Genomic DNA, 15,287 nt, shown 5'->3' with positions numbered 1-15,287 from the left:
GACGAATGGTATTGAACGTTTCAAACATTAGTAGAACATTCAAGGTAAAATACCACCATTGATTTTCCCCTATTAGTCTTTGTTAAATTTGCACCTTTACAGAAAATAGGCAGAAGTTATCTTTGTTTCAAATAAAGATATAAGTGGTATGAGTAAAGTTTTATCCTGGTCTATTTTGGTCCATTTCTAATTCTCAATTCTTCAAAATTATACTATTCAGGCCAATAAACAAAACAACTTGGAGTAATTTTCACTCATTTATGAATTTATGATATAATTTGCTAATGAATGAGTAATTGAAATATTCAAGCTGAATGAACTAGCCATATACAAGGTTACTGTCTGCAAGGAGGTTTTATAAGAAGTAAAAGCTCACCAAAACACTGAATATGGATTGCTCTATCCGAAAATGTTCGTCGAAGAGTTCTATTGTAAGGAAACAATTTCATTAAATGCGTTTTTTGAGACTCAATCCACTCGGAACATTTCATTTATTGCATTATTTCACTTAAATAGCAAGAAATTTTAAAAACATCAGAGTACTCACGAGGTCAAAGGTTCGTGTGCAGCTTTCAATATTAGGTGTAATACCACCATTGATTTTCCTCTATTAGTGTGTTTTGAATTTGCACTTTTCAAAAAACTGTGCAGAATGTAACGTTGTTTAAAATTAAGAAAAACTGGGCATGAGTGAAGATTTATCCTGTCCAACTCTATAGAAAAAAATTAACAAAATATTTCATTGCACATACGAAAACTATCATCACTGGAAGTTTATCAATCAAATGTTTACCTATTGGTTAACCAGTGCACAAGATTAAGTAACCATGTAACCTCAAGCTACCAAATTATACTATCCCAAATAAAAAAAATGGTGCTTTGAAATACACAAGATATATGTTTATGATCTAGATTTTTTTTACAGCAATGAAATGTAGGAGTTAATACCTACACCTGTCAAATTCATAGACATTAATGTTCCCTTATTTTTGCGGTATTTTCACATTTTTTCATCGGTGTGAGAAACATAGTTCTCCTCACTAATGAAAAATCTGTTTTCGGCAAATGATTGGTCAAAATTTAATTGTGACGTTTAATTTTTTTGTTTTCTTCTGAATTTTCCTATTGTGACGTCTTGATAAAATGCAATCTAGCCTGATGATGACACAACTTTTTTTTCAAATCTCTGAAAACAAAGGATAAATCATTAGAGAAACAGATTTCACCACTGTAACTCATTTATTACGATATTTCTCCACTCTCAACAGTTTAGTTTTAATTTTTTAAAGAGCTCGGCATTCCTCGCGCTTTAAATATTAAAATTTAACTGTCTCCAGTGGACAAATATCGTATACACACTTGCTGCAGTTGTGGAATCTATATTTTTACCCTTTTTCGTAAGCAACCGGGTATCAGAAAATTGAAAAATGTTAATAGAAACTGATGGACTCAATACTGTGTACCAATGGTAGTTCTAAAAAATCATATCCCAAAAGAGAAAAAAAGCGGCAAATGAACGTCATAGTAGTAAGTGTAATGTGATCCAAGTAATGTTATTGTTGTTTCAATGTTGTCATTTTTCCAATGAAGAAGGCCGTATGGCAAAAACGTATGGAAAATTGTCTTATAGTTTTCTTATTATATATGTAAGTATACTTGCTACGTCATGAAACGAACATCGATAACTTACATTGAATTAAATGTCTGGTAAACCGATATTGTAAAAGTGTGTACTTAAAGTCTTTGGTATAACGTTGACTTGTTCGTGTTGTTTATGGGTGTTTTGGGTTTTATACTAACATTATTAAGTTTAAAAGTATCAAGTAGAAAAGCCCTTTTCTGCTAATAATTCTCATCAATTTGCAAACATCACATGATTTTAATATATAACATTGTATATTATAACTAAAGGATTTATTCTTTTTGTCTTAAGTGTGATCTGTTTTCTCAAAAATGGCATCCTACGTTGACCTTATTAGTAACAAGTTATTTAGAAAGGAAAGGATCAGGCGTATCAAATTATAAGCCTGGAACCTTTGATAACTATTTACACCACTATGTCGATGACACTGATGGTGGACGTTTCGTCCCCGAGAGTATCACCAACCAGGAGTCAGCACTTCTATGTTGACATCAACATCAATTATATGGTCATTTTTATAAGTTAACCGTTTGCAAAAATATGAATTATTAGAAATACTTAAGAATTCTATTACTCCAGCATATATTACCTTTGCCATATTTGGCACAACTTTTTGGAATTTTGTGTCCTAATTGCTCTTCAACTTTATACTTTTTTGGCTTTCTAGCTATTTTGACCTGAGCGTCACTAATGATTCTTATGTAGACGAGACGTACGTTTGGCGTATCATATCATTAGCCCTGTACCTTTGATAACTATATACTGTCACAGTTTAAAATATTCATCTGTTATAAAGAGATTAAGCAAACATGACATATTGTTCATTCTGTCAACACATTATATACATATATATATTTTATAGAATAACTAATCGAAGGAATCGAACAGAGATAAATTTTTAAAAAGTGACCGAACAATACTTTATTTAACAAACGCGCGTAGCGCATGGGTTAATTATCAGACTTGTTGGTGCACGAGTTGAATATTTGTCGATATTTGAATCCTTTGAAATTTTTTTTTTTTATTTCAATGGCAAATGGCTTTTTGTATGAAAATAATGTAGAACATGTAAGGAACTATATCTGTTTCTAGGCATTCACAATTTGTTTCAATTCGACGCTTTTTACAATGTCTTGGCAACGCTTATTGTTGTAAGACGTCAGAGGAGTAAAATAACCACGTTTATTTCAAATGTGAAATCATCGGTTTTTATTTCGCTGGGAAATCAATGTAATTCATTGCAACATATGTAATAATACTGTATATATATGGTTTGTATCCTTTATATAAGAGAGGGATGAAAAATACCAGATGGACAGTCAAACACATAGATCGAATATAAACTGAAAAAACCATGGCTTAAAAAGAAAAATACAAACAGACAAATATTAGTACACAAGGCACAACAAAGAAAACTAAAAATCAAGTCTAGTTAGACGCAAAAACGTATATCATAGATGCTTAATCCGAAGATTGTATTCATAAATAAATGATTACATATGGATGAATGTTCCATTTTCATCATTTCTAGTCAGAGTTGCGTACTCATCAGTAATTGATATTTATAAATTAGTATCGGTTTTATTTCATATTGTACATAGTAGTTTATAAAGATTCAAATCCTTATTTCATAATTGAAACCAAGTCTCGTTGATGCATAACAGTACTGCATTTAATTTATTTCTTTATATTACTTAGTATATGGTTGAAATGGAGGAAAGAAAAATTTTAATAACCAACGATATCAACTTTATTAACAGAACAACTACAATGAACACGTACGAAAGAATACAGCTTAGCAAGGTAAAACACATCAGTATGTACTAGAGTGTTAAAAACTAATACATACTACATCTTTTATTCTTATATTTATGGTAATGATGACAACAAGAATAGGTCAAAACAATACATTTGCTCATGATCAAAGCTGTTAACTGCACGTAATTAAATTCAACAGTCGTTATAGAATAGTAGTATCGTATTGTATAACTGGTAAATTACATTTATACTTTGCGGCAACCTCAGTTGGTAGGTGTTTTGCAAAGCCACGAACAGTGTAAACAGTGTTACGACTTTTGAATTGACAAGCAAATAGGTCTTTTGCTAAGCTTATTCCTTAATCGTTCTTTTTCCGGGCTGTAAAATCGACAAGATTTTGCAGTGGTGGTTCTCTGCAATTGAGATTTATGCCAATGTCTTGCCAAACATTTCTGATAAGGTTCATGTCTGGAGACATGGAAGGCCAAAAGATAGTGTCAAGGACTTCTTGGTCTTTGTACTCGGTTAAAATCCGTGCCATGTGTGGTCTAGCGTTGTAGTCCATGTAAAAGGGTCTTGACGCAAGATGGGGATTGTCAAAATGAGTGTCTAAGCACCAAATCCCTGTATGTCTGTCCATTGATGTTACCCTGCAGAATATGCATACCAAGCTTATAACGGTATGATAAACAACTCCGTACTGTAACATCACCAGCACGGGAGACAGTCGTTGGGCAAGTATTGTTTTGGTCATAGGCAGCTTTATTTTCCCGCCAAACTGCTGTCTACTGATCATAACAGAAACCGGCTCTCGTTTGACCAATGAATTCGTTGTCAGCTTCTTATGTTCAAGCGTCGATGGTCATTAGCTCATTTAACTTTATTATACAGTGCCTGGCTGTAAGGGCAAGTCTCTTGACCACACGACGTGCTCTTATGTTGTCTTTATGAAGTCGACGGTCCAATGTTTGAATACTAACATGACCACCTGATGGCTAGTAGTGTCTAAGCTGCGGGTTAGGAATAAATGGTTTTGTAACACGAAGTATAAGCAGTCTGTCATAATGTCATTACAACGGGTTGTTAAACGGGATCTTCCGAAACTTGGTCTATCATTTACTGTTCCCGTGTCAACATGACGTTGTAAAATTCTGACAATGACAGTGTAATTAACATTAACCTAGTGCTCTTACCGGTATTTGACATGTCTATTGCTTGCCAACGTTCAGCCACAGATATGTTACGCCTTGCCATATGACACACTGACTTGTTATACAATCTTTATAGTGTGCTGTTGGTCGATTGCAAGGCAGCATATCTGTCCTATACAATATGCTTTCTATTAACAAAAAAAAATTTACTTGCCGATATACAATGCAGAATTGAATGTTGTTTCCGTCTGCATGACATTTTTAGCATATGAGTACAATGATCCACGATGCAAGACACAGTCTTAAAATTGTAATAAAATCATCGAAAATATTTTTGACAAAGACAAACATATGTATAGGAACAGTTAAAATTATAAATCGAGAGGTGCAACATATTTATTAACGGAAACATACACATGATACACGAGCAATAGCAAAATCTCTATTAGTTTGAGCTGACATATATCTACTACAATTACAAGTGATAACTGGGGCTGCCTGGGTAAATTATTTGCTTTTTTTATTGGAGACTTGTTATTAGTAATTGAAGTGTAAAGGGGGGGGGGGGAAGGGCCCTGTTAAATTTTGGGAATGGAAAGGGGAGTATTCAACTTATTTATAATACATCAAATGAGGTTTGTGCATTGACATGTTATTTGTATATTTGAGCAATTCTGTGCAATAATAATAATAATTATTATAATAATAATAATAATAATAAAAATAATAATAATAATAATAATAATAAAAATAATAATAATAATAATAATAATAATTAAATAATAATAATATTAATAATAATGAGAACAATAATAATAATAATAATAATAATAATAATAAAAATTAATAATACTTGTAACGAATTAAAGTACTGAAAATTGAGGAGGGTGAGTGTGTTTTATGAATGTTGGATCTTGAATTTATATTTTGGGGAACCTGAAAAAGAAGGAAAAAATCAAGTGTACCTCTCATCCACTTAAAGGCTTAAAAAAAAGAATCTCGTCACCTAAACCAAAAAAAAAAAAGGGTTTCATGCCTACAACATTCTCAATTTGAAAATGAAATTAACATAAACAATCACATAATGGCAAAGTGAATTATCATAGTTTTCAAATTTTCCTTAGAATTATAGAAATTTTTCTGAATAGAAAGAACCAAGCAAGTATTGGGTACGGGATTGTAGCATACATTTTATACGTTAAAAACGCGAACCTATTATAGCGCATGACAACTGGTGTAAAAACATTGCAACTATGGATTCATACCATTACATTCATGTATATAAAATGTAAAATCACAAAAATAATGAATTCCGCGGAAAATTCAATACGGAAAATCCCTTATCAAATGGCAAAATTAAAAGCTCGAAAATAGCAAACGAATTACCAACAACTGTCATATTCCTGACTTGGTACAGACATTTTCTTATGTAGAAAATGTTGGATTAAACTTAATTTTATAGCTATCTAAACCTCTCAATTGTATGACTGTCGTATACAATTTCATTATATTAACAACGATGTGTTAACAAAACAAACAGACACAATAGGTAAAAAATGTCAGAAATAGGGATACAGCAGTCAACGTTGTGTTATTATATTAATCACTATAAACAGATAATTTATAATAAAAATCATTTTCCATGACACAAAAACAAAATGACGGGAAGTAAAAGTACAGAGTCACGTCACATACAAGAAAGAAACACGAAAATGCACACAGACAAAGCACATTAGCAAAAACGAAGGACAAGAATACAGAAATCATTATAGAACAATAACACAATGACGGGATGTATAAGTACGGAGCCACGTCATATGTAACTATGAAACACAAAAAGGCATACAGAAAAAGCATATAAACAAATATGAAATGCAAGAATACAAAATTCATCATTCTGTCATCACCTATTTCCAGTAACTCCAGCTTCCTGACGGAGTTGTTTTTAATTATACTAGTATAAATTACAGGGTTCTATTCATTTGGCAGGGATGTACAAGTACGCAGTCACGTTCACAAAATTAAACTAAGTCAATATTGATTATAATTTTTTTAATCATTATCAAACTGCTTTTTATTTGGGATGTTTAAATACGCAGCCTCTGTTTAAATTACTCTACCGTTGTCAAATTTGAAATATTATACTAGCTTATATATATATAATTACATTGGTCAGTGCTGTTTATTGGGAGTGTATTTCCACGCAGTTGTTGTAACATCTTAATTGTCGTCACCTTGTGAACTTTAGAGCTGTGCCAGTTCATATTGCAAATTACTATTTTATTTCAGGCATATCTTTGCAGTCTTTGCGTCGTGTTTGGTAATTTTTGAATTGTACTAGCGTTTCTATGATGATCGGGTAAAACTGTTTAATCGTATAGATTTCAAGGTTGTTATAGTTTTAAAATCAGAATAGATTGTAATGATTCATTTTACATCGTGATTATACTGATGAAGGATATCTGTTATCCGAAATATTTAACATTTGTTCATTTCATTGTTATTTTTTGGTGATTGTGTAACCTTTTAGACTGGTTATATATTATATTTTGTAGTGAACTGTATAATAATTATATGATCCATCGCCCCGTACGATTTATCGTTTGTTATTATGCCGTCATCAAGAAATTTGTTTTGCATGCACACGTATAACAATTGCGGTTTTTATCCAACGCAATCATAGGTTTGAACGTTGTTTTCAATTTAGACTTGTTTGTATATACGTCCTATCCCATCAAATGTAAATAACTTTCAGCTAGACGAGGACTTAGACTAATTCGCTAGACGTTTACGCTTGAAAGATTTTTTCTACAATAGGGGCAAGAAAAACCTTGAAGAAGCTGGATTAACAGATTCAGATACTGACACCTATGAAGAAATCACGCCCATCCCAAAATTTAAGAAAAAAAGTTCATGGAAACCACCTAAGAGTAAAAATGATAACTAGTATGGGCACAAAAATGGCCCCGTCATATGCCAACATATTTATGGGCCAACTTGAAAAACGCCTCTTGGCTAGTGCTCCATACCAGCCCTTATCATGGTTCCGATTCATTGACGATCTTGATTTCAAATGGACAGATTCACAAGAACATCTTAATGAATTTCTAGGACACTCTAACTCTTTCCACCATTCAATAAAATTTACATATGAATCATCTATTGAGAAAATAAACTTCCTCGACACTACGAGTTACATCAAGAACGGAACCATTATAACGGACCTTCATACCAAACAAACGGACAAACATCAATTCCTTTCTCCTAAAATTTGCCATCCTAAACACTGCTCCCGTGGCATCCCATTCAGCCAAGCATTGCAAATCAAGAGAATATGCTCTACTGAAAATACGCAAAATACTAGACTTGGACAACTACGTAAACATCTAGTTGTTCGAGGATACAATAACAACATCATTGATAGCGCTTTCGAAAGAGCAAACAAAACTAGTCGCCAAGAACTCCTAGAGTACAAAGATAAGAATAAAGCAGCTAACAGAACACCCCTTGTACTCACTTACCATCCTGATTTTAAAAATGTGTCTTCCATTGTTCAGAAGCATTGGAAAATTATAGAAAATGATTCAAATCTTAAAAAAGTATTTTCCTCACCACCAGTCATGGCCAGACCTAAAAATATCCGTGACAAATTAGTGACATCTGTATTAGCTAAGCAGCCTACTCCATCTCCCGGTTGCTACAAACAATGTGGTCGAAGGAACTGCTTGTGTTGTAAAGCTGCCAATACAAGCAGTTCTTTCATCAGCTCCGTTACTAAACAAAATTATACCATCTACTCAAATTCCAACTGTAAAACGGAGAACTCAATTTATATATTAACATGTGACACTTGTGGCATTCAGTATATGGGAGAAACCATGGACAAATTTAATATTCGGCTCAATAACCATCGTTCATGGTACAAAACCAACAAAATCTGTCCTCTGGTACAAAACCAACAAAAACTGTCCTCTAACAAGACATCTTCGTTCAACGAAACATTTTTTTGATAATGTTACTTTCCAAATCATAGAAGTCAACACCGAGTGGGACACCACGGCGAGAAGGAGAAGAGAAATTTTTTGGATCCACCAACTCCACACTTTAGAACCTGATGGTCTTAACGAAAAAGATACCGGAAAGATAAAGAATAATTTAGTACACAGCATCATCCTTTTTATCCTGTAATATTGGCCAATGGACGTTGCTTACTTCACTACCAATTTTGTAAAAATCTTGAAATTCATCCAAATTATGTATTATTTTCAAGGCAGCTAAATTCAAGTGCAACATATACATTGAGCTGCAAAAGTTTCTTATCATCTACATCCGATTTCACCTGGATAGATGCACGCTTGATAAAGCTAGTTAGTCTAACGAAATATTGCGTTTATTTTCATCATTTTGTAAATAGTTTAAACATTCTTATATTTACATACTAATTAGTGTGTTAAAATTACATTGTTAGGCAATCTATATATATATATAAATATATATATATAAGTCTAGAGATTTGCACAACGATACTAATATAAGGTGGTATTATACGAAGATATTGTTATTAAATCGTGTTGACAAATATTTCGGCTTAACAAATAGCCTTCACCATGTGTCAATAATTTTAACAATACTGATTATATGTAAAAAAAATAGCTCAGTGATACAGGTAAGTTTTGGTCTATTGATTTAATCCAAAATCCTGAACATCATAAACTCAATACTCAAATATACGTGACTGTGTATATTTACATCCCAAAATGAGTGAAAAATAAAACTTAGTATTTTTTATTGATGCCGTTTGGATGATGTACATTTAGTTCCTTTATTCAAAAGCTTTCCCGAACCTGTCGCTGGGCATCACTCCAGTGAATGTTCTGTTCAATCACTAGGATCTTCATGCGGTTAAAGTCATCCAGTTTGTGACCAGACTGTTTGAAATACTGAGAAACTGGGAGAAGTTGCTTCTTAGAGATATCACTTCTATGGCCATTGAGCCGTTTGTGGAAAGGCTGCTTTGACTCAATAACATATTGGAGGCCACAAACCGAACATTCTAGAATGTAAATAACAATTATACTTTTGCAGTTAACATTGCAAAATATCCTATAGTTATTTTCGGTTGCCTTACTGTGAAAAATTGATGAGTAATGCATCTGTAGGCAGCATTTGCAGCGTTTTTCATCACACGAACGACATTCTCCAGAAGTACTTCTATTATCAGACACTTCAGCCCGCACCAGCAGGTTCCGCAGACAAAAGCTATCATGGGAGGCTCGGGAAAAATCTTGGATAGTTTGGAATTCTTTTCAACTGTTTTCCAATGCTCACGAATGACACCGAAGCTGTTTTTGAGAGATGGGTGGTAAGTAAAAACACATTGAGTCCTTTTATTTTTCTTTTTATATTCGCCCTCCAACATTGTGGTCAATTTTTCCAAACACCAGTTATCGGAAGCTGAAACATCTCTTCTCTCGAGAGGGTTAAATTTCTGTCCTCTACCTGCCCCTGTCAATGAAACTAAATTGTCGGAAGACCTTGACGATTTTACGAGAAGTCTACGCATTAAGGAATATTTCGCGTCGAAGGAGAATAACAACAGAAGCTCGGATAGCAACTCAGAAATTTCAGAAGACGAGAACAACTACAAATTTATAAAAAAGAGTACTTGGATCCCTAAACTGAGCAAAAATGCCACCTTGGAATCATTTATTGACAATTTTAAGTCGGACATTATTAGAAATACATGTACTAGAAATAACAATAAACCTTTTGACAATCTTACCAATGAAGAACGAACTGCACTGAAAAACTTACGATCTAACGACAATATTGTCATTTAACCTGCAGACAAAGGCAGTGCAGTGGTTGTCATGGATAAATCTGCCTATATTCAAGAGGCTGAACGACAACTTGGCGATGCAAGGTTCTACCAAAAACTAGACTCTGATCCTACAACATCTTTTAGCAGAGAAATAACTGATAGTTTGGTAGAAATGCTCAACGATGGTTTTGAAACCAGAAAATCCAAAACCGGGCAGATTTTATCTTTTACCTAAAATTCATAAGGCCAATAACCCAGGAAGACCTATAGTTTCAGCGAACGGTCATCCGACAGAAAGAAAAAAATATCGGAATTCGTTGACTTCCATCTTCGTCAACATGTTGAAGACTTACCATCTCACATCAAAGATACTACCGATTATCTTAGAAAATTGCAGGCCTTAAATCCACTCCCTTCCGACACGACACTTGTCTCTATGGACGTCACCTCCCTCTACACGAATATTCCACATGCAGATGGCATTGATGCATGTAAAGAAATTTGGAATTCCCGACCAGTGAAATATCCACCTACTGAATGCCTGGTCAAAATGCTCACGCTGGTACTAACAAACAACAACTTCACTTTTGATGGAGATCATTATATGCAAGTTAATGGAACTGCTATGGGCACCATAATGGCTCCATCATATGCCAACATATTTATGGGCAAATTAGAAAAACAACTCCTTGAATCTTCTGTCGAAAAACCGCTTTCCTGGTTTAGATTTATAGATGATGTGGATATGAAATGGAATAAAAGTGACGAGGATTTAGATACATTAATCACTCATGCCAACAACATACATCCAAGTATCAAATTTACTCATGAGAAATCTAAATCCAAAATCACCTTCCTCGATACCTCCAGCTCGCTCACAGATGGCATCATATCCACTGATCTATATTCTAAGCCTACTGACACTCACCAATATATGTCCCCTAAAAGTTGCCATCCTGCTCATTGTACTTAGAGCATCCCGTACAGTCAGGCACTCAGAATCAAGCGAATATGTTCCAACACATAAACAACTAAAAAACAACTACATCAACGCGAAACCCGCTTGAAGAAAAGGGGCTACAAACACAGAACTATCCAAAAAGGTTTTTAAAAAGCGGAAACTATTCCAAGGAGTAAACTGTTAGAATACAAATATAAAAAGAAAAATAAAAGGACTCCATGTGTTCTTACTTACCACCCATCTCTCAAAAACAGCTTCGGTGTCATTCGTGAACATTGGAAAACATTTGAAAAGAATTCCAAACTATCCAAGATTTTTCCCGAGCCTCCCATGATAGCTTTTAGGCAACCCAATAGTCTGCGGAACCTGCTGGTGCGGGCTGAAGTGTCTGATAATAGAAGTACTTCTGGAGAATGTCGTTCGTGTGATGAAAAACGCTGCAAATGCTGCCTACAGATGCATCACTCATCAATTTTTCACAGTAAGGCAACCGAAAATAACTATTGGATATTTTGCAATGTTAACTGCAAAAGTATGATTGTTATTTACATTCTAGAATGTTCGGTTTGTGGCCTCCAATATGTTATTGAGTCAAAGCAGCCTTTCCACAAACGGCTCAATGGCCATAGGAGTGATATCTCTAAGAAGCCACTTCTCCCAGTTTCTCAGTATTTCAGACAGTCTGGTCACAAACTTTAACCGCATGAAGATCCTAGTGATTGAAGAGAACATTCACTGGAGTGATGCCCAGCGACAGGTTCGGGAAAGCTGTTGGATAAAGGAACTAAATGTACATAATCCAAACGGCATCAATAAAAAGTACTAAGTTTTTTTTTTCACTCACTTTGGGATGTAAATATACACAGTCACGTATATTTGAGTATTGAGTTTATGATGTTCAGGATTTTGGATTAAATCAATAGACCAAAACTTACCTGTATTACTGACCTATCTTTATACATATAATCAGTATAGTTAAAATTATTGACACATAATGAATGCTATTTGTTAAGCCGAAATATTTGTCAACACGATTTATTAACAACATCTTCGTATAATACCACCTTATATTAGTATCGTTGTGCAAATCTCTAGACTTATATAATTTTTTCCTTATCTGCACAGTATCGTCTATTCTAGACGATCCGGTACATAATAAATTTGCTGGTCGGTCCTTTTTATAGACTTCTATATATATATATATACAATTTTCGGTGCTTGGCAATAATTTGCATTTTATAAATATATATATATATATATATATATATATATATATATGGCCTTCCAAATACCGTTTCGATTCCTAACATCACTGAAGAGACATTAATTGTCGAGATACGGATATGGTGTACAAATTTTTGCACCTCATGTTTGCGGTATACCATCTTTTCCGCAAGTTTATTGTTTTCTGTTTGGTAATAATTTGATAATAAGATCTGTTTTGTTACATCTTGTGATCCGTTTATTTGGCAATCGCCAACGGCAGTCAGCAGGGTTTAAGAACATCAGTTGTTCGACCTGCTAGTCAAATGCGTTTTGTTAAAATATACTTTTTCACTCATTTGGTCTTTTGGAAAATGTTGTTTGTGCTGTATTTAGACCCCTCTACCAAGAAATTTGTTTTGCATGCACACGTATTTAAATTGCGGTTTTTATCCAACGCAATCATAGGTTTGAACGTTGTTTTCAATTAAGACTTGTATATATATATATATGTATTTAGACCCCTCTACCAAGAAATTTGTTTTGCATGCACACGTATAAACATTGCGGTTTTTATCCAACGCAATCATAGGTTTGAACGTTGTTTTCAATTTAGACTTGTTTATATGTTTTCGTTTGGGCTTGTATTACATTTGCCTTCGGGTTTATATGATCCGTTCATCATATTTTGACTCTTTCAAAATTCACGAGTCTATCCTAAATTGAGGTAAATTATATGGCCTTCCAAATACCGTTTCGATTCATATATATATATATATATATAGCTAACATCACTGAAGAGACATTAATTGTCGAAATCCGGATATGGTGTACAAATTTTTGCACCTCATGTTTGCGGTATACCATCTTTTCCGCAATTTTATTGTTTTCTGTTTGGTAATAATTTAATAATAAAATCTATTTTGTTACATCTTGTGATCCGTTTATTTGGCAATCGCCAATGGCAGTCAGCAGGTTTTAAGAACATCAGTTGTTCGACCTGCTAGTCAAATGCGTTTTGTTAAAATATACTTTTTCACTCATTTGGTCTTTTGGAAAATGTTGTTTGTGCTGTATTTAGACCCTCTACCAAGAAATTTGTTTTGCATGCACACGTATAAACATTGCGGTTTTTATCCAACGCAATCATAGGTTTGAACGTTGTTTTCAATTAAGACTTGATATATATATATATATATATATATATATATTTCGTCTAAACATCAGCCCAACAATGTTAGATCTGTAAATTTGCTTTCGCAAATTTTTTTGTTCTTCCCTCGCCAGGATTCGAATTCATGCTACAGAGATATCGTGACACCAAATCGCCTTGCAATTTATCCGACACGCTAGATCATTCGACCACCTAGGCTTCACAAATAATAAAGCTTTCGGTGGCCGGGTGTTACCTTTCCTCGTCAGTTTTAATCTAGCGTCGTAATACAGTACATGATATGTAAGGCATGAAGATGGAATTGTTACTAATCAGCTGAGAAATCTATTGTAACGGATCCTACAAATTAATGCAAGATACAGTCACAGAAATAATTATATTTATAAGTACGTCTGAACCAGTGACAACTCTACAACATATTTATCCATCGGATCACCAGCAGTAATGGTGATACAAGGCTGTGTATATTCTGTATATATACTTCGTCTTAACATTAGCCTAACAATGTTAGATCTGTAAATTTGCTTTCGCAAATTTTTTGTTCTTCCCTCGCCGGGATTCGAACTCATGCTACTGAGATATTGTGACACCTAATCGCCTTGCATATTTAGAAAATGCAAATTATTGCCAAGCACCCAAAATTGTCAAACATCTTTCCCAATCCTCCTGTCTTAGCTTTTCGGAGACCAGCAAGTCTGAAAGACTTATTTGTGAGAGCTGACGTCTCCTCTAATAAAAACTGTTCAACTGCAGGATGGTGCAAGTCGTGTGGTAACAGACGATATCTGACTTGCCAACAAATACTGAATACTTAAACACTTACTTGCCAATCCACTGCGTCTGTGTACACTATATTTTGTAATGTAACTTGCAAAACACAGAATGTTGTATACCTTCTTCAGTGTCGAAGTGGCATGCAGTATGTTGGCGAGACAGAACAGCCATTCAACAAACGCATGAATGGTCATCGAAGTGACTACATCTGCAAGCCCGACCTCCCCGTAAGTCGTCATTTGAGATCACCTGGGCACGACCAAGCTCGTCTCAAAAACCTTACAATCACAGTCATAGACCACAACGAGGGTTGGTCAAGGGCCAAAAGACTTGATGGGGAAGGGTTTTGGATAAGAAAGCTAAGGACAGTTTCCCCAGAGGGCATAAATGAAAAAATATAGAATGAGTCACTCATTTTTCTTACCATCAATCATTTTCCTGATACACTTATTTCCAGTTACTCCGGCATCCTTACTTGACTTATACAGTTTTAAGGATTTTTTTGGATTTTTTTAATTTTACTAGTTGAAATACCAGGCTTCTTTTCATTTGGTAGGGATGTACAACTACGCATCCACGTCAAATTATTTAACCTTAGTCATAATTTACTATTATTTTTTTCCTATCATTAGTAAACTGCTATTTATTTGGGATGATAAATACACAGACTCTGTTTGACATATTTTTCCAGCTTATATCAGTGCTGTTTATTGGGAATGTATTTAAACGCAGTTGTTGTAACATCTTGACTGACGTTTTTTTGGAATTTTAGAGTTGTGCCAGTTCATATCTCTAATTACTAT

General features: G+C 34.2%; 1 long non-coding RNA gene across 1 annotated transcript in view; it reads left to right on the top strand.

Annotated features, from left to right (window-relative positions):
* LOC127717512 (uncharacterized) overlaps positions 1–15,287 on the top strand; it is a 56,298-nt gene that overhangs the window by 16,772 nt on the left and 24,239 nt on the right. Inside the window, exon 2 of the long non-coding RNA XR_007989210.1 lies at positions 3,341–3,445. This is a non-coding gene — a long non-coding RNA (uncharacterized LOC127717512). The remainder of the gene's footprint in view (positions 1–3,340; positions 3,446–15,287) is intronic.

This window comes from Mytilus californianus, unplaced genomic scaffold (assembly GCF_021869535.1).
Source record: "Mytilus californianus isolate M0D057914Y unplaced genomic scaffold, xbMytCali1.0.p SCAF_10, whole genome shotgun sequence".
Taxonomy (NCBI): Eukaryota; Metazoa; Mollusca; class Bivalvia; order Mytilida; family Mytilidae; genus Mytilus; species Mytilus californianus.
This window is presented reverse-complemented; position numbering and strand designations above follow the sequence as displayed.